Below are 26,955 nucleotides of genomic sequence, written 5' to 3' on the forward strand. Positions count from 1 at the left end.
ACTCATTCTTGGATGTTCCAGTGTACGTGGATTTAAGCAAGAGATCTTATCCAGAATTTGTTTACTTTTATCTTAGTATCTAAGGCTCAAGTTACTTTCAAAATTATAAGCCTGAAATAAAGCCCTCTCTCCCCTAGAATAAGGCAGTTTTTCAAGTTTTAAATCCCACTGTCAGTAGGTCTCACAAAGACAAAAAGCAAGAAAATAAATAGCTAGTTGATATTAACTTTTTTCTTCTTCTCTTTTCTAAGTACTATGAGAAAAAAAAATTTAATTCCTTTTTTAACACAAGGGGAAAAAAGATTGTTAAATATACTAAATACCAAAATAGTATTAACAATGACTATCAGTTGACATAGGGTGAGATGTAAATAACTAAATCACATGAATTTAATGATACTAAAGCTGAGTTGGCTCTGTTTTCAGCTATTTTGAGTATCAACCTTAGAAAATAATATTTGTAATACATTGCTGATATTATATGCTATATTTTATGAGGCTACCAGATATAAGCTTTCTTGAATTTTACATGTTTTTTTTTTTCATCTTATACATTAGATTTCAAAAATCACTATTTACCTTCATTTTTACAAAAATCCTCCTGTTAACAGTATCCACTTTGAATGAACAATCAACAAGAAGTCCTCAGAAAAAGCTAGGATAGTCACCATAGTCTGTGTCCCTCAGGGTTGAAATGATATTAGATTTGGTGAGGTGAACCGTATATCACAAACACTCCCAGTGCTGGACAAGGAAATATTTCATTGCATGGGAGGGGTGGATTTAGAATTACTCTCTGCCCTCAAATGCCATCTTTTATCTCAGGATACATCATTGACATACTCTCATGATTTCATCAAATCTTTTAAGAGCTTGCTTGCTTTCTTTCAAACACAAATTTACACACACACACACACACACAATCATTGAACAGATATCGTTCAAAGCCTTTGCCATTTTGCTCTTTTTTAACACTCAGTGAATCTTTTTTTCTATAGGCTTAGCATTTCTAAATGTAATAATATGTGATTTGAATTCATTAGTCATCACTTTATTAAAAAGTATTATATTTTATTAACTTTTATATCCAAGACACCAATACAGAGTACCCACACTGACTAGACAGCCATTGTTTAGTGAATTAATTAGTAAAATATTAAGACTCCATCACTAACCTAATCCTAGACACTTTTGAAACTTATAGTACAGAAGGCCCCTCATCAATGCAGGCCACTGCAAGTGATTTTTTATTTTGACTTAGGGTCTTGAAGTCATCTTCAAGATCACTTCATATCTTAACCGACCACATCAAAAACTGAACTCATGTCAGGAAATAAAAAAAGTATGTGTCCAAATATTGGTTCAGAGGAAAGTATTTCATTTTTCCAGTAAATTTTTCACATAGAGTTTTCCCTAATCCTATGGCCTATCAAAAACCATCAAAGTTGTAAAATATTTCTTTATACAGAGGTACATTTAGATTTCCACATGTTACATGTTTCTAATTTAGGTTTTTCTCCACATAAACACTATTTTATAAAATTTTTATAAAATCTTATTGCTTAAGACTTAAAAGTGACTATTTGGAAAGGTTTAGTTTTTGTTATTTTTAAGAGGAAATTCAAACTTGCTTGGTTGAAAAAATTACAGACATAACTCCCCTAGTGACTTTGATTTTCCTAAAATAACTGCAAGCTGTTCTTATTCAATCAACCAATCAATATATATTTATTGACCTGTTCCATTTACCAACACTATTAGGTGCTGACTATTCTAATTTATTTGACCTTGAATCATTGCTTTACTTAGGCAGCAGATAAATAATAATAATGGCAACACATCTTTCATTTTCATTTATAATTATCTTTTAGTTTTTCTGTTTGACCAACCTATTTTAAAGTTTTTAAGTTTTTAGGATCATATTTTTTCCTCATATAATGTTAATCTTATGCTTTGCCCAATCATGTGTTTTGTCTTTTCATTTTTTTCAATATTCTTCTGGATACTTGATTTGTGCTTTCGTTATTCATATATCCGGTCCTTAATATTTTTCTTGATTTCTTTAGGAAAATAATTTCTCCCCTAAAAAAGTGTTAAAGACAAGAGTTCACAGAGCCTAATCTTGTTATTTCCCCATGACTTGGTAATTTTGAAAGTGAAAGTCGCTCAGTCATGTCTGACTCTTTGTGACCCCATGGACTATACAGTCCGTGGAATTCTCCAGGCCAGAATACTGGAGTGGGTAGCCGTTCCCTTCTCCAGAGGATCTTTCCAACCCAGGGATATAACCCAGATCTCCCATATTATAGGTGGATTCTTTACCATCTGAGCCACCAGAGAAGCCCAGTAATTTTGGTCAACTTCAAACTGCAAACATTGTGTAATATGGTGCTGGGTATAACAGGAAGTAAATAAATCATTATGCTCCCAGACTTCTCCAAGTCTGTAAAGTTTGAATGCTTTGTCTTTTTCCTATTTAATCCTGATATTGAAACAAAAAGATTTTTTCTTCTAACATTTCAGAGAGGAAGTGTTACTTTGTACAGTGCCATATCCAGCATCCTATAGATCAAGGCTGGATAACCAGTACCACATTCCTCTAGCTTTCTCTCATTTTTGTTTTGAATTTCATCTACTGAAGAAAAAGCTTACCTTGGCCTTTTATTTTCTGATTAGAATTCACTTTGGACGTCATTATGCAGATCCACTGATATGTGAAGTTGAAGAATCATCAGCATAGCTTGATCAAAAGAAGTGATCTTCATCAGATATCAGATATCAGAGAAGTTCTGAAATTGGAAGGATCGCTGGGGCCTTGATCTTTGAATTCCATGACCTCATGCACTCCATGGGGATAAAATGAGCCCAAGGAGAACAGGCTTGCCCAACTTTGTTGTTGTTCAGTCCCTAAGCTGAGCCTGACTCTTTGTGACCCCATGGACTGCAGGACGCCAGGCTCCTCCACTATCCCCTGGAGCTTGCTCAAATTCATGTCCATTGAGTCAGTGATGCAATCTAACTATATCGTCCTCTGCAACTTATTAGAAACAAATCCAGTTCTCTAGTACTCTTGACCATTTCATCACACTAAATTAAGCTTTCTATTTATTTTTTAAAAGAGCTTTTTGATGTGGACCATTTTTAAATTCTTTATTGAATTTGTTAAAATATTTCTTCTGTTGTTTATGTTGTCGTTTTTTGGCTGTGAGTCATGTGCGATCTTAGCTCCCTGACTAGGGATTGGACACATACCCCCTGAATTGGAAAATGAAGTCTTAACCAGTGGACCACCAGGGAAGCCTCTTTTTCCCTCAAAGTTGTTTATTTTGATCTCCCTTCCCCCAGAAAAATCTGGATAAAGTCTGAATATCATCTATTAGAAGAGTTCTGCCATCTCCCCGCCTGGTTCAGTGGGGTTCTTTTCGTTCTCTTGATCGTGAATCAACATAAATGATGTTCTTTGATTATTTTTCTTTTTTTACTTCTGCTCTGTGGAATAAGAGCAAGAAAAGTTAAAGGGAAATTATGATAGCTTCTGGTGTATCCTGCATTAACTCATGTAAAAAAATATTCTTTCCAGGTAAATATATCTCTGCTTCTCTCAACAAAACAGTTGGGGCCATAAATAAGATGGTCTAGAGGTATTTGCAACCCCCATATGGCCTTCTACATTGTGCTTAATACATTTCTGCTGAATTATTATCTTGGCTATTCATTAAGCCAAGTCATCGCTAGAAACTGCATGGTTAAAAAACTCAAACTCAAAAAGAGCAAGAGGTATCCCATAATAGTGTTGTACTCATACCTTAAAGTAGCTTTTTTTATGTGTGCATAGAGACACTGGGAAAATACCCTTCCCTACTCTTTTCCTACTCTTCTATCCCATCCTCCTTACACACAGCTTTCATAAACTATGAGCCCCTCACTTGGCTCATTCTTTTATTTATTTTTGGGCTGCACTGGGTTTTCATTTTGAAGCACTGGCTCTTTGTTCCTACGCGAGGGCTTTCTCTAGTTGTGGAAGCTTCTCTAGTTGTGGTTCATGGGCTCTTAGGTGCTTAAGCTTCAGTAGTTTTGGCTCTCGGGCTTAGCTGCCCTGAAGCATGTGGGATGTTAGTTTCTGGAGCAGGGATCGAACCTGTGTCCCCTGCACTGGTGGATTCTTAACCACTGGACCACCAGGGAACTTCCTTGCTCATTCTACTGCTAGTTACACTATTTTCAAAGTGAAGTTTGCATTTCCTATACTTAATTCAATGATAGCTGCACTGTGTGTACTTCACAAATAAACCTATGAATGACAAAGTCCCCTTTCTACAAAGGCACTCTTGCCATCAAATGTACCTTGGGATTTGATGCAGAAATTTTTTATGACTATAATTGTTACCAACCTACACATTAAAGGATCAATGATCCATAAGCTTCATACTTGCCCAGAAACAATCAATAGTTAAACATTTTAAGAAATTCAAAGAACTAAACAAAATTAATAGACTGAAGAGTTCAGAAACGTGCTGTGAACCAATGTTTCAGAAATAATGCAGTTTGTAAAAATTAAACTAGTATAACCACAAAAATTTAAGAAGGTGCTATTTTCACTTAACTATGTAACTCTCATGTGGTATCATAACCATATAATCAGATACCATGAGACGATCCATTGTATACTGATGCTTGGAATGCTTTTCAGGTGATTCTTTGATCCTTTAAAAACCAACAATGGAAATTCACAAAATGCAAATTCCTTAGTCATTAAAATATTTTTTAGTAGCTTTGGACAGAGACGTAGGAATGAAAGATAGTTCACAGTTCAAAATGTTGGATTTGTTATAATAGATGAATAAGATAGATTCTAAAGCCTGGAAAATTCCACAATGATGGGAAAGTCTGGAAGCCCATTAATCAGGCAAATTCCATCAGAACTGACCTGACCATGCAGTTTCCCCCAGGGGTTACAAAAAAGTTGGAGAATTTACAAATAATAGAGTTATAATTATATTCCTGCTTGACTCTCTTATTTTACAGATGAGAAGGCATAGGCCACAGAAATTGTATGACTCGAAGCAGCCAAGAACTAGTGTCAGGGTCTCCTGAACCCATCTGGGATTTCTTCACCGCTCTGATGTAATAGATGGTTACAACTTCAAGAGCTCATAGAACATGCAATGACACCCATGGGACCAAACCCAAAATGACTACATTACATCGGTTAATTCTTTCAACAAGCCCTCATCAATTTCCAGTTAGATATTGCTCAGGACACTACCTTGTTTCTTTAAAAGTCCAACTGCAGAAAAAGGTTCACTCTAGAGATGAGTAAGGACTTCAGTGCAGGAATTGAAGTTAATTGTTAATAAGAAACCAGCAGACAAACAAATTAATAACTTGTAACAACAACAACAAAAATCAGGCTGTGTTTAAAAGAAACCAGAATCAGGCAAACAACTCTGGCAATAATATTTCTTCACCAAACTAAAGTTTACTATCAGCAGATGTGTTATTTCTCACCCACTTAAATGGACCTACTGAAAATGTAGGTTGATAACAATCTTCTTTGAAAAAATATGTATTCTGATATAGCATTGAGGTAGGTTTAGCTACTGACTACTTTTAAAAAAATTAGTTTTTCTTTTTTAATGCATAAAAACTATCTGAATGCAAAGTAAGCAAGGGTTATGTTAATTTTATTTGTCCTAGTTTGGTCAAATTGTTGTTACACAATATTTGGAACTAATTTTAGATTTCAATAAAGTTTCTTTTAATGATAAGAAAAAAAAAATCTGTTCTAACCTTGGTCTGCCAAACTACAGCTTGCTGGATTTTGAAGTGTGTGGCCTGAGACAGCTACCGAGTCTTGGATACAGTAAAGGGCCACTTTGCCTTCTTCTTCTTTTTTTAAGAAGCCCTTGTGTTACACACACCTGCTACCCAATTCACCCAGGGCTCATATATCCCTCCTAGACTTTACTGACCTATTATTTCATATATAGATAGAGATATAGGTATAGATGGGCTTCCGTGGTGGCTCAGCTGTAAAGAATCCGCTTGCAATGCACGAGACACAGGAGAGGTAGGTTCCACCCCTGGGTCGGAAAGATCCCCTGGAGGAGGGCATGGCTACTCACTCCAGTATTCTTGCCTGGAGAATCCCATGGACAGAGGAGCCTGGCAGGCAATAGTCCACAGGATTGCAAAGAGTGGACACACTGAAGCAACTGAGCATACAGGCACTCAGAGGGATACATATAGATCTAGGTATAAAATACTACATAAACATAAATAATAGACGGATGGATAGATAGCTAGATAGGTGGGCTTTCCAGGTGGTTCAGCAGTAAAGAATCCCCTACCAATGCAGGAGACTTGGGTTAATTCCCTTCGTGGGGAAGATCCCCTGGAGGAGGAAATAGCAACCCACTCCAGTATTCTTGCCAGGAAAATTCGATGGACAGAGGAGCCTGGTGGGCTGCAGCCCATGGGGTCGCAAAGAGCTGGATAAGACTAAAGGACAGATAGGTAGATAGAGATATATAAATGATAGGTACACAGATGATGGATCTGTCAGGCAAAAGAAATGCTAAGACTTTGGACTCAAAGCTTGCCATAAGCTACTAACCTATAGATTTATTCTTCAGGTGTTTCTAGAACACTTCGGAAAGAACCTGAATCAGTGCAGAGGTGAAGAGAAGGTGATTTAGGCAACAAACGCCAGAGACCATCACTCCCTGGACCAAGAATGGGTGGCACCGGAGCCCTGCGGCTGGGAAAGAGGGCACGCGGCCAGCAGAGGTGAGGCCACAAAGTGAGCCGCACGGAGAGCGACGAAGGCGGAGACCGGGAGGCCGGCGAGCTGGCAGGCCTGGCAGGCGGCGCGCAAGTCTGGAGGATGAGGGGCTCCGGGTGCCGGGCGGACGCGGGGGGCGGAGCCGCGGGGCGGGGCGGGGCGGGGGCGGCCGGGAGCCCAGGCGGCGCCGCAGCCCCAGCCCGGCTGACGGACGCGCGCGAGCGGCGGGCTCCGCGCATCCCCGGCTCCAGCTCAGCGCTGCTGCCTACCCACCCGGCGGCTCCGCGGCGGGGCGGAGTCCGCGAGAGTTTGCCCCGGAGATCGGGGAACTTTCCGGCCGAAGCTCCGCTTCCACGAAAGCACTACCTGCCGGCGCCCTCCGCTGCCCGCGCCGCCTGCGAGGTACCTGCGGGGGATCGGCGCGTAGGGGAGCAGGGGTCCGGGATTGGGAGGGAGGGGGACCGAGATTGCAGGGCGCCGCTAGTTCCCTGCGGAAAGAGGTCTGGGTGTGCGGAAAGTGCATCTCCCCTTTCCAAGTGCTTCACCTCTGCGGGAGGCATCTTTTCTTTCTACCTCTAATCCCAACCCCCGCCCCATTTGAACCCACTCCCGCTCACTTTATTGACTGTGCTGAGGGGAGGGAGGATCCGGGAGATGAAGGGGGTGCGAAGACTTGGGGAGGGCCGGAGGAGGAGGAAGGATGCCTGAAAACTTGGGAGCTACCTGTGCTGGATTCCTGGGCTCCGCGGGGCACCCTGCTACCCGGGGTTCGCGTGGAGCCCCCGCTCCGGGCCGAGACTGGAAAGAAGACACCAGAAGGAGCTGTCTCGAGTATGTGCTGCCGGTTTATCCGGTCCTCCGGCGTGTTTGGCACCAAGAAGAGCATCTTTGCTGGGGTACCCCCTTTTTGCATCTGTCCCAAACTCCGAGACCACGCAGAGACTCCTGCTGAGGCTGCGGGCCATGTGGGAGCCCAGATTCCATCGGGCCGGGCCGGACCGAGGGGTTGGGGGCGCCCTGGGGAGGAAGATCGAAGTGGGCTGGGGGGAGTAGAAGCTGCGCGGTGGCTTTGTGGCCCCAGCTGTCACTTGCACACGGCCCCCCGCTCTCTCTTCTGCCCCGTCCCCACATCCCGCTCATCCGCGTGTTTCTGTTAGGAGGCTCGAGGTTGTCGTTTTTGATACCTGTCAGGAGTTATTTCCAACTAAGTTCACAGGAGCCATGCTGGAGCGGCCGCGGGTCTTCCTCCTCTTCCTGCAGGTCCGCCCCCAACTCCCTCCCACCCGCAAACCGGTCCTGAACCGTTCCCAGGGTCTTCAAAGGGTTACGAAGGAAATCCTACAGAGCCTGCGCTGGTGTGACTTTCCCCCCATTCTGTTCTCACGACCAAATCCAAACACGGTGGGGCTTTCATCAGTTCAGTTCAGTTCAGTCGCTCAGTCGTGTCCGACTCTTGGCGACTCTTGGCGGCCCCATGAATCGCAGCACGCCAGGCCTCCCTGTCCATCACCAACTCCAGGAGTTCACTCAGACTCACGTCCATCGAGTCAGTGATGCCATCCAGCCATCTCATCCTCTGTCGTCCCCTTCTCCTCCTGCCCCCAATCCCTCCAAGCATCAGAGTCTTTTCCAATGAGTCAACTCTTCTCATGAGGTGGCCAAAGTACTGGAGTTTCAGCTTTAGCATCATTCCTTCCAAAGAAATCCCAGGGCTGATCTTCAGAATGGACTGGTTGGATCTCCTTGCAGTCCAAGGGACTCTGGGGCTTTCATAGGACTCTCCTTTAGCAGTTTTTCTAGTAACTAAGAATATCATTTAGCAGTACTTATTTTTTAAGTTTAACTGCAAACGTTGCGTTAATCCCTCTGTATACAGTTTTATCTGTGTTTGTCACAATTCCATTGAGTTTAAAGGACAGGATGTAGGCTTCTTTTAGGCTGACATATATATATGTGTGTGTGTGTGTGTGTGTGTGTGTGTGTGTGTATACACTAAAATACAGTGTGAGTGGATATTTATCTGTCTTCCTAGTTGGGTGGCCTGGCACCTGCAGGTTCCAGTACATAATTATAATACCATATGCCTGGCTCCCAAATTGAGGATAAGGAGATTGTTACTGTTTTTCATGGGCAAGGGTATCTTGGACTCCCAGATTTTATGATTGCTCAGAGGGTTGTTGGTTTTTTGTTTTGTTTTTTTTTAAGGGGCTTCAAATCAGCGTGAATCAGATATACAGAACAAAATTACAGTTCTATCCCACGCAGCCAAAAAGAATACAATACATGAGCGCTGGTAGTTGACTCAACTGTTGAGGAAAAATTTAAGTCCTCTCATCACACAGAAACATTTTGATCAAATATCTTGCGTAAGAAATAACATGCATTGAATGACTTGAGAAAACGAGGAGGATTTTCCTCTGGCCTCATATAGGTTTCATGTCTTTTATTATAGTAGCATCCTTCAGAAAATGAGCCTTGCAGAGAGTTGTTGATATGTATTGACTACAACACCATATTTTTTAATACAGAGGCTTGGTGACAGTCCAAAAACATAAATGTTTTAAATCATTACCAACCATCTGTTCTCTCCCACTCACTTAAAGCCCAGTGGTTTATTTTCACAGGTATCAAAACATACATCCTCATTTCATACATTTCCATGAATATCCCTAAAGCTACTATGGTATCTGATCTTGACCCAAGTTCAGCAACTGTTGTGTTTGGCTGATTACCCTGTAAGCTCCTCTCATTTTATTTTCAATGAAAGAAGAAATCAAAAAAGTTGGAAAGCCTTTGGCCAAGGCTGGTGTATACGCCAGTGAAATCTCATTGCTCTTCCCTCCCGGCCCCCACCTTTTTGTTACCAGCAAGAGGCTGAGAATTAGTACAGCTGCAGGCCTCTCCTGATGACATTCTTTCCTTTTCTTCCTGGTCACAAGGGTAGCATAGGGGCTCTCAAGCAGTGCCTTAAACAGTCCCATGACTCCTGAAAATTAGTGTGGTTTCCAGAAGGATATAACATCTTCCCAGGAAGAATTGTCAAAATGGGAGACTCATGTAATATTCCAAACCCCAAATTAAGACTTAGATGTACATGTACTTAGACTTAGGATGTACATGTTATTTCCTGCACAAATATTGGGTATGCATAATGTAGAGTATTGTATCGGATATGAATAAAATATGTCTACATAGTTTTCTTTAGATTTGTGTTAGGAGATCTGGATGAGTTTGTATATAATCAGCATATAGAGTCACACTCTTAGTTTTGTTCATGTCCTCATTAAAGTAAGATTTGAGGTTTTGAGTCCTTCTACGCCCAATCCTGAAATGCTCTCCCATTTGAGGGATGTTTGCTTTAGCTGGAACCGCAATATTAGGATATTTTTATTACTTAAAATCAAAGTTGCATAATAATAAAAATATTGTTCCTTCAGTGTGTTCAAAACGTTGGGAATTTCTTTTTACTCAAATCTGGGTGTAATGTCCCAAAGCACTTTCATATTTTTAAGAAAAAAGATACTGGCAGTCTTGCTCACATTTTTCAAATAATTGATGCCTACTTGGAAGAGTATCAGGAGCCAGAGGAGGTTGATTTCCGCCCTCTTACCTGCTACACTGCCCTGTACTGCCCTAGCCTTGAAAGCACAAGACTCCCCTTACTTGTTCCCAGGATAGCCTTGAAAAGAATGAACCCAAACTATAGATAATTTGGAAAGTAAAGTTGCTTTTAAAAAATATGGTCTAATTTATACCTTTGGAAAAACATAAGGCTGTGTTACATCTTATTTTTCTTTGTACTAAAAATGAATTATGGAGGGGGAACAGCTTCATCACATATAGTAAGCACTCTAAATTATTCATGTTAATGAGAGGAATAGAGGCAAAGATAATCCAAAATCATCGTTACTTAAAAAGTCATTTGTCTTTGGAATGTATTGTATGTTTGACTTCAAAAAAGATATTCATTGTTACTGTGGGCAAGTTGCCTTTCTAATTACTTTGTTTGGTTTAGGTTAATTTTTAAATGAGCTTACATATCTCAAATGCAAAAACTGATTTATAAGGTGGGGGGCACGTGGACAACTTGCCCAGAAACAAGCTAGGTGACAGAAACAAGCAAACCTGCTATGAAAACTTTGCAGTAAATTGTATATCACTCTCAGACAGGTGACCAAGGCTTGATTCCATACCTACTTAATTCATTTGTGTTAAGGATTAGATGTGTTCCTAGAAAAAGCCCTTCAATCAAAATTTGAGAAATTCATCCCCACTTTGTATGTAACAGAGGTGATTATGGTGTTTTCAGAAGATAATAGGTGCTTCAGAAAACCAACTAGAAATATTCTAATTTTTAAATCTCACCAAACTGAATTTTTTTAAGCCTGGAATTTTCCTAAAGCATGCACATGTGTATATGTTAAGGTAATACTCTGATGCCTTATTTTTATGCATATGTTTCAAAAGCGAAGATAGCAAGTTGTCATCAGAATAAGGAATTTGGTCCATTTGCTTTCTGCACCTAGGCTCCAAATCAAAATTTTATCAAAAAGAAGCTCTCGAGTATCTATTGTTATGGAGGACCTGGTAGATAAAAGTAGTTGAAGTTCAGCAAGACTGCCAATTTAACAGATTTCTATTGTGTTTTTCAAAAGCTCCAGGGCAAAATTGGTTGTAGATGAAATAGTTACTTGGACAAGAAGTTGATTCACACCATAGCACTTGCTCTTAAACACCTCCTCTGTGGTCAGTGTTCAGTTGTATATAGATTTTGTTGAATTGTTATCTCTGTGGACTATTACAATTTAAAAAGCCCTCTATGAGGAAGGTTAAAGCTGCCAGAATATATGATTGGCTAGGCAGATAGATAAGATCGTTTTTATTTCAAGAATTCAAAGCAAAACATAAAACTGTGACTTTTACAGCAGTAAGCAGGATGGAACTGGAAAAGTAGCTGTCCCCTTCAGATTGGTGATTCTGTTCTCCTAATAAATGTGCTGGCTCTATCAAGTGTAGGGGCGCTTCTTTTTTAAGAGGGCATTTTTGTTTTTCATAAGACATGACATTTTTTATAAAACTTGACTGAGTACTTGAAAATATACATTGTGGTTGGAAAGATAATTCACACCCACAGGATTTATTTTATATACATTTATTAAAGGAATCAGTTTCTTCTGAGCAGTGCCTAAATCTTGGAATCAAAATTATGCATTTTGTGATAGAGCTGGAAAGGACCTTAAGAGCAGTTTATTCCAGTGCCCTTATGTTACAGTTAAGGAGATAGGGGCCCGCAGCCATCCTGGTGAGCTGCTGAAGGTCACCCCGGTGGTTAGTGGCAGAGCAGATACTGGAAACTGGACTCACTCCTCGTCCAGCTCCCTTGACTTAAGAGTAGTAGCTGGATGGGGGAGTTAACTCTTTCTGGCCATCAGGGTGTCGGCTGTACACGAGAGGAAGTGAAGTGGTACAGAGGGACACACAGGAGCCTTGTAGGTTTTCTGTCTTCCATCATTGACTGTCATTCACTCTGGACCAAACTGTAGTCCTCAACCCTCTTAGACTCTTGTCCTCTTTTTAAAAAAAAATATATATATATATTGATTTATTTTTGGCTGTGCTGGGTCTTCGTTGCTTCACGGGTTTTTCCCTAGCTGCAGGAAGTGGGGGCAACTCTAGATGTAGTGTGCAGGCTTCTCATTGCGGTGGCTTCTCTTGTGGAGCGCGGGCCCTAGGGCGAGAGGGCTTCAATAGTTGCGACACGTGCGATCCGTCCTCATGGCTCCTGGGCTCTAAAGTACTGGCTTAGTAGTTGCGGTGCACAGGCTTAGTTGCTCCAAGGCATGTGGGATCTTCCCAGACCAGGGACTGAACCTGTGTCTCCTGCACTGGCAGGTAGATTATTCAGTGAGCCACAAGGGAACCCCTGTCTTCCTCTTAATAACAGATATTTTGGGTCACCCCCTTGGTGTCTTGAAATGTAATTCATCAGTAATATGATCACTGAATATATCTGTCATGAAAAGGAGCAATAAAATAAAAATAATCTGTTGTACAATGTGCATTTCACTGTGCTAGTGTTTAAGGGTGACTTCACTGGAACACAGTAAACAGGTCAGAAGCTTGCTTGTATGTTTATATAATGAATACAGTTGGATTTAAGACAAATAAAAACATCAGAAGACCTTCCATACAAGGAGTACAGGAAATGAAAGGAGAATAGACTAAAAGTAGCATTAGCTACTTTTATAAGCCAGACATTTGTATATGATAACAGAGAGAAGAAAATGATGGTAATTGTTGTAGGAAAAATATGCCAAGTCACGTTATAGACAGTCAGAATGGAGAAAACGTGGAAGTGTGATATTTTGCAAATGAGAAACTAAATATTGTTAATACTGTTCCACCAAAATCCCCACACTGCTTTATGTGACATTTCCCCCTTGTTACTAATGTGAACTCTATGTCAAGGGACTCTGCAGACTACCCACCATATCATCAATAAAAACAAATACAATATTTCCACAATGGAAATTATTGACAGTGCTGATGCTGCCCTTTTCAGTTTATTTTCTATTAATATTGTAGTTGATTAATTCTAGATTTAGGAGAAAGATTATACAAAATGATTGAATTATTACTCACAGCAGCCTTGCTGTAAGCCACCGGGGTTTTGGTGGAAATTCCTTTAAAATGCTTAGTTATGATTATGTACCAGATTCTGCAAGTTGATATTCATTACAAATTTAGTTCAGGGGAACACTGCTTGTCACTAAGTTGTGTCCGACTCTTTGCAACACCATGGACTGTAGCTTGTCAGGCTCCTCTGTCCATGAAATTTCCCAGGCAGGAATACTGGAGTGGGTTGCCATTTCCTTCTTCATGGGCTCTTCCTGACCCAGGGATTGAACCCGGGTCTCCTGCTTGGCAGATGGATTCTTTATCACTGAGCCAGCTGGAAAGCAACACTGCATATTGTTTGAGATGTGCTGTGTGCTTGGTCACTCAGTCATGTCTGGCTTTTTGTGACCCTGTGGACTGTAGCCCGCCAGGATCCTCTGTCCATGGGGATTCTCCAGGCAAGAATACTGGAGTGGGTTGCCATGCCCTCCTCCAGGGGATCTTCTCAACCCAGAGATCGAATCCAGGTCTTCTGCATTGCAGGTGGATTTTTTACCATCTGAGTCACCAGGGAAGCCCAAGAATACTGGAGTGGGTAGCCTATCCCTTCTCCACGGGAACTTCCTGACCCAGGAATTGAACCAGGGTCTCCTGCAGTGCTGGTGGATTCTTTACCAGCTGAACAACCAGGGAAACCTGTTGTTTGAGATATTTAGGGGAAATTCTTCATCAAAAAGTCCCTAAGAATGAACAGAACGCCCCTTGCTTAATGATGTGACAAACCTCAAATCCTTCCCAAAATATTCTCTAGGGGCAGTCTGGCCCTGATGAGAGTCACAGGGCTAGATTAACAAGATTGTCAGGTTTAAAAAAAAATTATTCATTTTTTATTAAAATATAGTTGAAGTTTAAAAATAAAATAAAATTTATATAAAAAATATATAGTTGATTTACAATGTTGTGTTAGTAATTCCTACAAGGGAGAAGAATCTGAAAAACAGTAGATATAGATAAACAAGATTTTTATGATGGCATGGGTTATTTTTCATACCCTCACTCAATCCTTACTTCTTTTAAGTGGGACCATCCATTGTTTACTGGTCTCTGCCTTTAGTGGACCAGGATTACAAATTTCACTGCCCATCAAACTCAAGTTCATGTTCTGATCTTTTTCTCTCTCTCACCTTTATAAAGTGTGTATGCTAGTTGCTCCATCATGTCCAACTCTTTGCAACCCCATGGACTATAGCCGACCAGGCTCCTCTGTCCACGGGATACTGGAGTGGCTGGCCATTCCCTTCTCCAGGAGATCTTCACAACCCACAGGTCAAATTTGGGTCTCCTGCATTAGAGGCCAAATCTTTACAATCTCAGCCACCAGGGAACCCCTCCCCCCCCCCCCCCCCGCCGCCCAGATTTACTACTTCTTTATTTCTCTTAGGAATCTATCTTTTATTGGTGACTGTGAATGTCGACAAACTAATAAGCTGGATATTTTACTTCTCCCACGCCTTAACCTTGTGTAAAGGCATATCTCCAGAAAGCATTGAAGGCTTCTGTATAGAGAGACAATATATACATGCACACACATGTGTGTATATGCATGCATATGTATAGATGTACATGTTATATATGTCTATGTACATGTACACGTACAAAATTTCAGGCACCAAAAAATAGGAAAAGGGGGCGTTATTTGATATTATATTTTTAATGCCCTTGAAACATGCTTAAGCAAGCAAAGAACTGCGCTGGTCCAGTATTGGAAGTTGCATCATAAAACATAGTGCTGTGAAGTATGTCCATGCTGCTGCTGCTGCTGCTAAGTTGCTTCAGTTGTGTCCGACTTTGTGAGACCCCACAGACGGCAGCCCACCAGGCTCCGCCATCCCTGGGATTCTCCAGGCAAGAACACTGGAATGGGTTGCCATTTCTTTCTCCAATGCGTGAAAGTGAAAAGGGAACATGAAGTCACTCAGTCGTGTCCGACTCTTAGCAACTCCATGGACTGCAGCCTACCAGGCTCCTCCTTCCGTGGGATTTTCCAGGCAAGAGTACTAGAGTGGGTTGCCATTACCTTCTCCAGAAGTATGTCCATAGCAGAGGCCAAAATTTGTTACAAATGCAAATAAACTGTTGTATTAGAATTTTTTTGTATTACTTGATTAAGTATGTCCTGTGCTGGCATATGAAAGTTGGAGGTGGGGTTCATATGTACTGAGTGCTCAATCATATCTGACTCTTTGTGACTCCATGGATTGTAGCCCACCAGGCTCCTCTGTGCATGGGATTTTCCAGGGGAGCTTCTCAACCCAGGGGTCGAGCCCATGTCTCCTGCATTGGCAAGCGGATTCTTTGCCCCTGAGCTAGAGAAGGAGAGGTGTAGACAATTCTGTTGTCTGTCTTAGGTGTGTTTTGTCTGTGTGCTGTTGCCACACTGAAAACACACCGACATCTCCTCTTGTGTAATATATAGTGTTGCAGAGAGACTAGAGACTTCTGAAGATTGCCCACATACACAACTTATGAGAGAGTATGGGATCCCAGAAGCAAGGAGGAAATTGAGAGTGGAACTCAAATTTTCTTACTTCTTCTGGTTTGTTTACTAGACCATAATGTAAGACCTGCTCTTGGGAACTGAGTTATTAGAAAATGTCATTTCAGTGTTAGCTACTGCAAGCATCTTGAATTTGCCAAATTGTAAGGAAGATTTGTTTTTCCTTAAATTCCGTGGTGAGTTCCTCTAAGGTGTCTTTTGTAACATTATATGTCTTACTCTTTTTTACTTAATCTTTTTAAAGAAAGAAAGTTTTTAATGCAAGCTCTTTAACAGGTAAGATTGAAATCACAGTATGTGTATGTGTGTGTGAATAACTTGTTGCTTTGACACAATCACAAGATTCTTTACATAGAAGGGCATGTTTTACCCAGTCAAGAGCGGCAGCTTTTGCAACAAAAGGGATGAGGGGATTGTACAAAACACAATTTGATCTATGATTATTTTGCTGTATAGTGTTCATTCTTACTGGAAGCTTCTTGGTCAATTGAATAGTTCAACATTCAAACTGACCTCTAACTCATTTTGATCCACTTTTGTTACAATTTCTAATAAGAACCTACTGGTGCAGTGGGATTGAGGGAAGATGAAATTGAGGGGGTTGGACTGTGGCAGTGTTAAGGAAAATAAGGAGCTTTTTTCATTTCAGCAACACAAAGATCTTTATAGACAGCGCAGTTTTATTGGGATATCTGCCTGTTCTTGGTGTGCTTTTTACTCTTGCACAGAATGGAGGCAAAGATTGTCAAAGAGAAGCCCTTCCTCCTCTTTGTACCTGTAATAGTGCCACACAAGAGAAAACCTTCTTCGTCAGAATAAACAGAACACATTCCAATCATAGTGTCTCCTTTTACCTTAGGACCTCAATACTCCCCTAAACTGAAATCTAAAACACTAAAGAATCTAGTTATTAAAAGAAACACACCCAGTTAGTGTAGTCATGTAGTAAAAGAAATGTTCAGGATACACGTGAAAATGGGAAAGACAACTTTGCCGATTCAAATGAAGAACGTTACGCTTACTACTTACTGCCTTAGTTTCAGAAGTTCAAACCTCACTTAACTTGTCTTTTTTGTAACCAATGGGATCAAAGCTGTGACTCAGTTATAGGTTACTTTCAGATCAGATCGGTCGCTCAGTCATGTCCGAGTCTTTGAGACCCCGTGAATCGCAGCACGCCAGGCCTCCCTGTCCATCACCAACTCCCAGAGTTCACTCAGACTCATGTCCATCAAGACAGTGATGCCATCCAGCCATCTCATCCTCTGTCGTCCCCTTCTCCTCCTGCCCCCAATCCCTCTCAGCATCAGAGTCTTTTCCAATGAGTCAACTCTTCGCATGAGGTGGCCAAAGTATTGGAGTTTCAGCTTCAGCATCATTCCTTTTTTTTTTTTTTTTTAATTTTTTTTTTTTTTGATTTTTTTATATTTTATTTTATTTTTAAACTTTACATAATTGTATTAGTTTTGCCAAATATCAAAATGAATCCGCCACCGGTATACATGTGTTCCTGAACCCTCCTCCCTCCTCCCTCCCCATACCATCCCTCTGGGTCGTCCCAGTGCTCTAGCCCCAAGCATCCAGTATCGTGCATCGAACCTGGACTGGTATCTCGTTTCATACATGATATTTTACATGTTTCAATGCCATTCTCCCAAATCTTCCCACCCTCTCCCTCTCCCACAGAGTCCATAAGACTGTTCTATACATCAGTGTCTCTTTTGCTGTCTCATACACAGGGTTATTGTTACCATCTTTCTAAATTCCATATATATGCGTTAGTATACTGTATTGGTGTTTTTCCTTCTGGCTTACTTCACTCTGTATAACAGGCTCCAGTTTCATCCACCTCATTAGAACTGATTCAAATATATTCTTTTTAATGGTTGAGTAATACTCCATTGTGTATATGTACCATAGCTTTCTTATCCATTCATCTGCTGATGGACATCTAGGTTGCTTCCATGTCCTGGCTATTATAAACAGTACTGCGATGAACATTGGGGTACATGTGTCTCTTTCCCTTCTGGTTTCCTCAGTGTGTATGCCCAGCAGTGGGATTGCTGGATCATAAGGCAGTTCTATTTCCAGTTTTTTAAGGAATCTCCACACTATTCTCCATAGTGGCTGTACTAGTTTGCATTCCCACCAACAGTGTAAGAGGGTTCCCTTTTCTCCACACTCTCTCCAGCATTTATTATTTGTAGACTTTTGGATTGCAGCCATTCTGACTGGTGTGAAATGGTACCTCATAGTGGTTTTGATTTGCATTTCTCTGATAATGAGTGATGTTGAGCATCTTTTCATGTGTTTGTTAACCATCTGTATGTCTTCTTTGGAGAAATGTCTATTTAGTTCTTTGGCCCATTTTTTGATTGGGTCATTTATTTTTCTGGAGTTGAGCTGTAGGAGTTGCTTGTATATTTTTGAGATTAGTTGTTTGTCAGTTGCTTCATTTGCTATTATTTTCTCCCATTCTGAAGGCTGTCTTTTCACCTTGCTAATAGTTTCCTTTGATGTGCAGAAGCTTTTAAGGTTAATTAGGTCCCATTTGTTTATTTTTGCTTTATTTCCAATCATTCCTTCCAAAGAAATCCCGGGGCTGATCTCCTTCAGAATGGACTGGTTGGATCTCCTTGCAGTCCAAGAGACTCTTAAGAGTCTTCTCCAACACCACAGTTCAAAAGCATCAATTCTTTGGTGCTCAGCTTTCTTCACAGTCCAACTCTCACATCCATACATGACCACTGGAAAAACCATAGCCTTGACTAGACGAACCTCTGTTGGCAAAGTAACGTCTCTGCTTTTGAATATGCTATCTAGGTTGGTCATAACTTTCCTTCCAAGGAGTAAGCGTCTTTTAATTTCATGGCTGCAGTCACCATCTGCAGTGATTTTGGAACCCAGAAAAATAAAGTCTGACACTGTTTCCACTGTTTCCCCATCTATTTCCCATGAAGTGGTGGGACCGGATGCCATGATCTTCGTTTTCTGAATGTTGAGCTTTAAGCCAACTTTTTCACTCTCCACTTTCACTTTCATCAAGAGGCTTTTGAGTTCCTCTTCACTTTCTGCCATAAGGGTGGTGTCATCTGCATATCTGAGGTTATTGAGATTTCTCCCAGCAATCTTGATTCCAGCTTGTGTTTATTCCAGTCCAGCGTTTCTCATGATGTACTCTGCATATAAGGTAAATAAACAGGGTGACAATATACAGCCTTGACGAACTCCTTTTCCTATTTGGAACCAGTCTGTTGTTCCACGTCCAGTTCTAACTGTTGCTTCCTGACCTGCATACAAATTTCTCAAGAGGCAGATCAGGTGGTCTGGTATTTCCATCTCTTTAAGAATTTTCCACAGTTTATTGTGATCCACACAATCAAAGGCTTTGGCATAGTCAATAAAGCAGAAATAGATGTTTTTCTGGAACTCTCTTGCTTTTTCTATGATCCAGCAGATGTTGGCAATTTGATCTCTGGTTCCTCTGCCTTTTCTAAAACCAGCTTGAACATCAGGAAGTTCACGGTTCACATATTGCTGAAGCCTGGCTTGGAGAATTTTGAGCATTACTAGCATGTGAGATGACTGCAATTGTGCGATAGTTTGAGCATTCTTTGGCATTGCCTTTCTTTGGGATTGGAATGAAAACTGACCTTTTCCAGTCCTATGGCCACTGCTGAGTTATCCAAATTTGCTGGCATATTGAGTGCAGCACTTTCACAGCATCATCTTTCAGGATTTGAAATAGCTCAACTGGAATTCCGTCACCTCCTCTAGCTTTGTTCATAGTGATTCTTTCTAAGGCCCACTTGACTTCACATTCCAGAATGTCTGGCTCTAGGTCAGTGATCACACCATCGTGATTATCTGGGTTGTGAAGATCTTTTTTGTATACTTCTTCTGTGTATTCTTGCCATCTCTTCTTAATATCTTCTGCTTCTGTTAGGTCCATACCATTTCTGTCCTTTATCGAGCTCATCTTTGTATGAAATGTTCCTTTGGTATCTCTGATTTTCTTGAAGAGATCCCTAGTCTTTCCCATTCTGTTGTTTTCCTCTGTTTCTTTGCATTGATCGCTGAAGAAGGCTTTCTTATCTCTTCTTGCTATTCTTTGGAACTCTGTATTCAGATGTTTATATCTTTCCTTTTCTCCTTTGCTTTTCGCTTCTCTTCTTTTCACAACTATTTGTAAAGAGCAATATTGCATAGGAACCTGGAATGTCAGGTCCATGAATTAAGGCAAATTGGAAGTGGTCAAACAAGAGATGGCAAGAGTGAATGTCGACATTCTAGGAATCAGCGAACTGAAATGGACTGGAATGGGTGAATTTAACTCAGATGACCATTATATCTACTACTGTGGGCAGGAATCCCTCAGAAGAAATGGAGTGGCCATCATGGTCAGCAAAAGAGTCCAAAATGCAGTACTTGGATGCAATCTCAAAAACGACAGAATGATCTCTGTTTATTTCCAAGGCAAACCATTCAATATCACAGTAATCCAAGTCTATGCCCCAACCAGTAATGCTGAAGAAGCTGAAATTGAACGGTTCTATGAAGACCTACAAGACCTTTTAGAACTAACACCCAAAAAAGATGTCCTTTTCATTATAGGGGACTGGAATGCAAAAGTAAGAAGTCAAGAAACACCTGTAGTAACAGGCAAATTTGGCCTTGGAATATGGAATGAAGCAGGGCAAAGACTAAGAGTTTTGCCAAGAAAATGCACTGGTCATAACAAACACCCTCTTCCAACACCACAAGAGAAGACTCTATACATGGACATCACCAGATGGTCAACACCGAAATCAGATTGATTATATTCTTTGCAGCCAAAGATGGAGAAGCTCTATACAGTCAGCAAAAGCAAGACCAGGAGCTGACTGTGGCTCAGATCATGAACTCCTTATTGCCAAATTCAGACTTAAATTGAAGAAAGTAGGGAAAACCACTAGACCATTCAGGTATGACCTAAATCAAATCCCTTATGATTATACAGTGGAAGTGAGAAATAGATTTAAGGGCCTAGATCTGATAGATAGAGTGCCTGATGAACTATGGAATGAGGTTCGTGACATTGTACAGGAGACAGGGATCAAGACCATTCCCATAGAAAAAAAATGCAAAATGGCTGTCTGGGGAGGCCTTACAAATAGGTTACTTTAAGCAGATACAAAGATTTAGATAAAATAATGACATTGATCACATACTTAGACAAGTGATTTCAAAATTAAAATGTGAGCACAAATTTTTAGAAATGTATCTCTAAATAAGTTTGATTTTCCCACAGCACCCTTGGAGAGTAGATTAGTATAAGGGTAGTTTTCTCTCTCTCCCCTGCCCCAAATCAGTTTTGTCAATGCAGGAGTAAGTGTGATGTTCTTCATTGGAATTGGCAAAGTTGTCGTTCCCATTTTCATATGTATCCTGAACATTTCTTTTACTACATGACTACACTAACTGGGTGTATTTCTTTTAATAACTAGATTCTTTAGTGTTTTAGATTTCAAATATGTTTAGATGTTAGTGACATTATTGGACTAAAAGCAGTAACTACCAATGTTATTCTAGTATTAAATATTAGAAGTATTTTACCTTCTAATATTTCTACTTTACTTTCAGTTAGGAATTTTTCCCATCAGAGAATGAGATTCTGTTACTGTGATGGGCTTGGCATTCAGTTGAATGCACTGTTATAGTCTTGTTATTTGTGATCGGAGCCCAAGTTATACGTATTATTAAATATTTTAAATATTAATTCTGGACTTACATTATCACTTTTGTGACTTCGGTATAGCTAGCTAGCTTTCACTTGCTAATCGTATATATGTATATTTCTATATGTGTGTATATATATGTGCATATATGTGTATATATATATATATATGTCACTTGCTAAAAGGTCTAGCAAATCGTATTTCCAGATTTTGCAGATTGGGAAGTTATGACAGCATTTAGAATAGAGATAGATTTACAAATGGCTGAACTCTCGAGTAGCAGAGGTTGTTCATCTAGAACCTTAGAACTTTGATTCACCTTTAGTTTTCCCAACCTGTAACTATCACATGCTGTCCAATAAGATTCCTTGAAATTACTGGCATATATTTTATTCAGAGCACTCTACAAAACCTGATTATGGCTCTGAAAGTCCCTCTAAATTCTCCACATATAGATCCAGCTCTGTACTTTGTATTTCTTCCTGCCCATCTTAAACATCAAATGAAACATATGTCAGAATCAACCTTGTAGTCTCTGCCCATCTCACCTCAACCCCCAGGATTCCCCAGCTCCCAGTCTGGATTTTATCTTTGACGTTCCTTCTCCATCCACTCCATATCAAAGCTCTCACCCAGTCATTGATTGTTCCCTTCAAAGGATGTTGCATACCTTCCTCGGTTCCTCACCCAAGTCTCAGCTTTCCCCATCCACTGTGTGGCATCCATATTGCTCCCCCTCCAGATCCATCCTCCAGTAACATGAGAGGAGATTTTCAAGATGCAAATATGATAACTGTCACTCCCTCAGCTACACATGCCACCTAAATGGATTGCTGTTGCTTTAAGATAAAGACCAAAATTGTGCTCCTCCAGTTTCATGTCAGTATCTCCACTCCTTCCTTCTACTTCAGCTGCTTGTCTTTCTTCCAGTTGCTCTGAGTCTCTCTGCTCTCTCCCATTCTCACATCTATAAACCCAGGTACCCAAACATTGGCTAGTTCACTCTTGGTTGACTCAGATGTCAACCCAAATGGCCCTTCCTCAGGTGATCCTTGCTAATGTCCTAGACTGAGCCAAATCCCCTTATAATATACACAGATGTATATTTGTTTTTGTATTTGTTTGCATACATGTATCCATATTTATATATACATATAGTATCCATTTTTATATATCCATATATAAATATGGATTTATTTATCTATATATATGCTTATAAATATATATTTATAAATATGGATATATATTTATGTATACAGGTGGCTCAGTTGTAAAGAATCCACCTGCCAATACAGGAGATGTGGGTTCAATCCCTGGGTTGAGACGATCCCCTGGAGAAGGAAATGGCAACCCACTCCATATTCTTGCCTGGAAAACTCCAGAAACAGAGGAGCCTGGAGGGCTCCCATCCATGGAGTCACAAAGAGTTGGATCCAACTGAGCAACTGAGTTCACATGCACATCCCTCATCTCAGCTAGTTGCAAATTCACATTTATCTATGAAACTGTTTAATTCATTCCTAAGGGAGGGACCTGTCTAGTTATCTGGGTCCTTATATTCCTGGAAAACATGGCAGTGCTCACTCAGTGGAAGTACAGTAAGTCTTTGTTGAGTAAATGTTAGCCGGGCATCCTGTCTTTAAACCCCAGTGTGCACATGCATACACATGTACGACACACAAGCACACACCTCACACCCACCCACACGTTCTAAGATAAATACATAAATAAATAACTTGAAGGCTACAAGGCCCCCTATTTTACTTGCTTTGTGACCTCTTCAAATATCACACTCTTCTTCAGTTTCTCTTTCCTCTCAGTGATTCATTCAGAGGTAACTTCACTAGTGCTACATTTGCTTATAAAATGAGGTTGGTCTACTGAATTTTTTACCAAAAAAAAAAAAAAGGCCAGACATTTCTTTACATTATTTCCCTTGATAAATTCAGGAATTGTAAAAGGCTTTACTATATGGGGGATTTATGCTGTGCTGTTTGTGCATGTTTTGGCATTAGTCAGTGATCTAAGATTATACCACATTGGAGAAAAGAAAAAGAAAATCCTTTGGAGTTTTCCTATCTATATGATTTCCATGTGGAAATAAACAAAATGAAGGAGAACAAAGATTAAAATAATAAATAGATGAATTTGAAAGAGCAACATAAAAATCTATGTTGTTAAAGTCTGAATTTTTATGAATTGCACAGAAGCTTCGAACTGTGTCAAAACTAGTTAAGGAAGACACCTATCATACTGCCTGGCACCTACTGTGTTCTGGGTACTATTCTAATTGTTTGTGCCTCAATTCAAATCACTGCATTAAAATTGAATTAGTCTTATTTTTATGTAAAGCCTACTTGATTGAACTACTTTAGAGGAGTATCAGTTAAGCCTGGGATATTTTGTCCCCCAAAAACAAGGAATTGCTCAAAAGCAGGTAGACACACATAAGGACATAAGAGCAAGGTTTTAGGGGTACCCACTGGCCGAACTTGTGTATCATTTGAAGATAAAAAGTATTAATGTATGTTATGGATTAGGACACATTGAATAAGAATCCATGAGCCCATAGAGTGCGTAGATTCGGTAAACAGAAGGAAAAGCTGTTTTACTGAAGAGTATAAGCAAATGATTACAATAGAGGCTAGAACTATAAAGCCACTTTCTGCAACTACTGTTACAAGAATAATCAAAGGATAATCCACCCCTGGGTGAATGGTTGATGGGGACAGGATGGTCACACTAACTCTACATGTCAGCCCTCAGATTGCTTATTAAATACAGGGAGGGAAAAGTCCTTTTATAGGATGATAACAAGCAGACACCTGCTTATCCAAGGGACCACACTTGATGTCACCAAGAGTGGACAAACGGATGTCATTTATCTCTTGATACAGTATACATGTAAAACACGACAGTCCCCTCTAAATTTATCTTGCCAGAAGTGATTCTCCTGAATCTAACCTTATGGAAACAATCAGACAAATCTAGATTGGTAGATATTCTTCAGTACAGCTGACCTGGACACTTCGAAAAGGTCAGCGTCACTAAAAATAATCTGGGAAAACTGTTGAGTATTAAAAGAGACTAGAAGAAAGGGCAGGCTTCCCAGGTGGTTCGGTGGTAAAGAATCTGTCTGCCAATGCAGGAGATGCAAGAGACATGAGTTCGGTCACTAGGTCAGGAAGATCCCCTGGAGGAGGGACTGGTAACCCATTCCAGTATTGCCTAGGAAATCCCATGAACAGAGGAGCCAGGCAGCTACAGTCCACGGGGTTGCAAAGAGCTGGACAAGCCTGAGCATGCACACGCATTTCTGAAGAAATGGCAACTAATTGCAAGATATCCTTCATGATTAGATTCTGAATGAGAATAAAATAACTGTAGAGAATATATTAGGCCAATTGGAAGGAATCTAGATTTGGGTTGTAGATCATATGTGGTATTACACTCATGTTAAATCCTGTAATCCTATTGGGATCATGTAGGAGAATGTGTTTTGGGAGAGAAGATATACTTTGAAGTACTCAGGGATGAAATTTCATGGTCTCTGCCATTTTCTTTCATGTGATTTGGTAAAAACTTTTTTTTTTAAATATGGGAAACAGAAAAAAGAAGATGTGGCCAAATGTTAAAAATTATTTAATCAAATTAAAGATTCTGTGCTAGTACTGCTAATTTTCCATAGATGGTTTTCAAAATAAAAATTGGGTAAACTATTCTGTGATTTTAAACCAACTCTCCAACAGATGCAGTTGTTCTCACATTGTGTTGAAGTGAGTTAGCATAGGTGAAAGCAGTTTCATTGATCAGTTAGTCAAGTGTCCTCTTCAAAGTACCTAAATATCTTCATTCAGCATTCCATAATTATCCATAATTTATATTTACACACTTAAGAAAAAGCTATCCTTAAAAAATATGTAGTGGCAATATAGGAGATAATACGGAATAGGATATGATCAGTAACTATTAGATACAGTAGTATTTTTCCCATTTTTCTGTTAGATATGAGAAGTTTTCAACAAGTGAAATTTTAAGGAGTAATTGGGCAACTTGGTAATATGTTTTTTCTTCTTCCATGTTTTTGCTTAACATTTCATGCTTGCCTGTAAAACAGAGTGTAAGATTACTGGTGACTTTCACTGAAAGATCCACAACGTAGCAGAATGCAGTGTGCAGTGTAGAATAGATCTGGCCGAGGCCCCAGTAGGATTTAGGATCCAGTGTGATTCTCAGCTGTACATCATCTAGAAGGCAGACTAGCACTGTTAGTGTTTGTGTATTATAAACAGGTACTTAAAGCCCAATTTTTTGCTTGCATGCCCAGTCGTGTCTGACTCTTTGCAACCCCATGGGCTGTACCCAGCCAGGCTCCTTTATCCATGAGATTTTCCCAGCAGGAATACTGGAGTGGATTACCATTTTCTCCTCCAGGGGATCTTCCCATCCAGGGATAGAACCCATGTCTTCTGCATCTCCCGCATTGGTAGGCAAATTATTTACCACTGAGTCACCTGGGAATATCAGAGCCCAATGTCATAGATTTACAAGTATCAGAAAACAAAGCTCTCTGTTTAGTCAAAACTGAGAGTCAGTTCTGTATGAAGCACAAAGTAAGAGGTTAAATTATTTAAGAGTTATAGAATTTGTAATAATATCTTTTCAGAAAAGTTTCAACTTGAAGGTAAATATCCAAGATATTCCTCCTATCATTTAAGGATATGATGTGGTATTTCAAGTCAGCTTCCTGTAAGAATACTTTTCTGATAACATTTAGGACTGCTTTGATATGTACCTTCCACTTATTCAGAATAAGTGGAATAGTGCGTCTTGATATATGATGGAAAAAGGACTTGTAGATCTTCTTGTATCTTAAGATAAACCAAAGGTAAAACTATCAATAGAGCTCTTTTCCCCTATATTTCATTTGTGTCTGTGTGATCTCAGTTTTCAGTTGTGTCCAACTCTTTCTGACCCCATGGACTGTAGCCTGCCAGGCTCCTCTGTCCATGGAAATTTCCCAGGCAAGAATGTTGGAGTGGGTCGCCATTCCCTTCTCCAGGGGATGGACCCAGGGATTGAACCTGCATTGGCAGGTGAATTCTTTCCCACTGAGCCACCGAAGTACCATTTGATATGCTAGTCATAAAGTATTAGAAATTCTAACAAGCAGAAGAGATTTGAGTTTTTGAAAAATCTTCAAGAATCGGTTTCTTGATACTTCCAGTTTATAGTGGCTAGAGGCTAAATTTCACTATGATATGAAATTAAACTTCAGC

The 26,955-nt window shown here is 40.1% G+C and overlaps 1 protein-coding gene across 2 annotated transcripts in view; it reads left to right on the top strand.

Moving 5' to 3' along the window:
- Positions 1–6,967: 6,967 nt before the first annotated feature.
- CHST9 (carbohydrate sulfotransferase 9) overlaps positions 6,968–26,955 on the top strand; it is a 280,985-nt gene continuing 260,997 nt past the window's right edge. For both annotated transcript variants that reach the window (XM_086372893.1, XM_086372894.1), the window contains exon 1: positions 6,968–7,186. The gene's annotated coding sequence lies outside the window, so the exon portion shown is untranslated. The remainder of the gene's footprint in view (positions 7,187–26,955) is intronic.

The sequence above is a fragment of the Bos grunniens genome, chromosome 24, assembly GCF_055505025.1.
Source record: "Bos grunniens cultivar Pamir isolate PY7600 chromosome 24, Bosgru_T2T1.0, whole genome shotgun sequence".
Classification (NCBI taxonomy): Eukaryota; Metazoa; Chordata; class Mammalia; order Artiodactyla; family Bovidae; genus Bos; species Bos grunniens.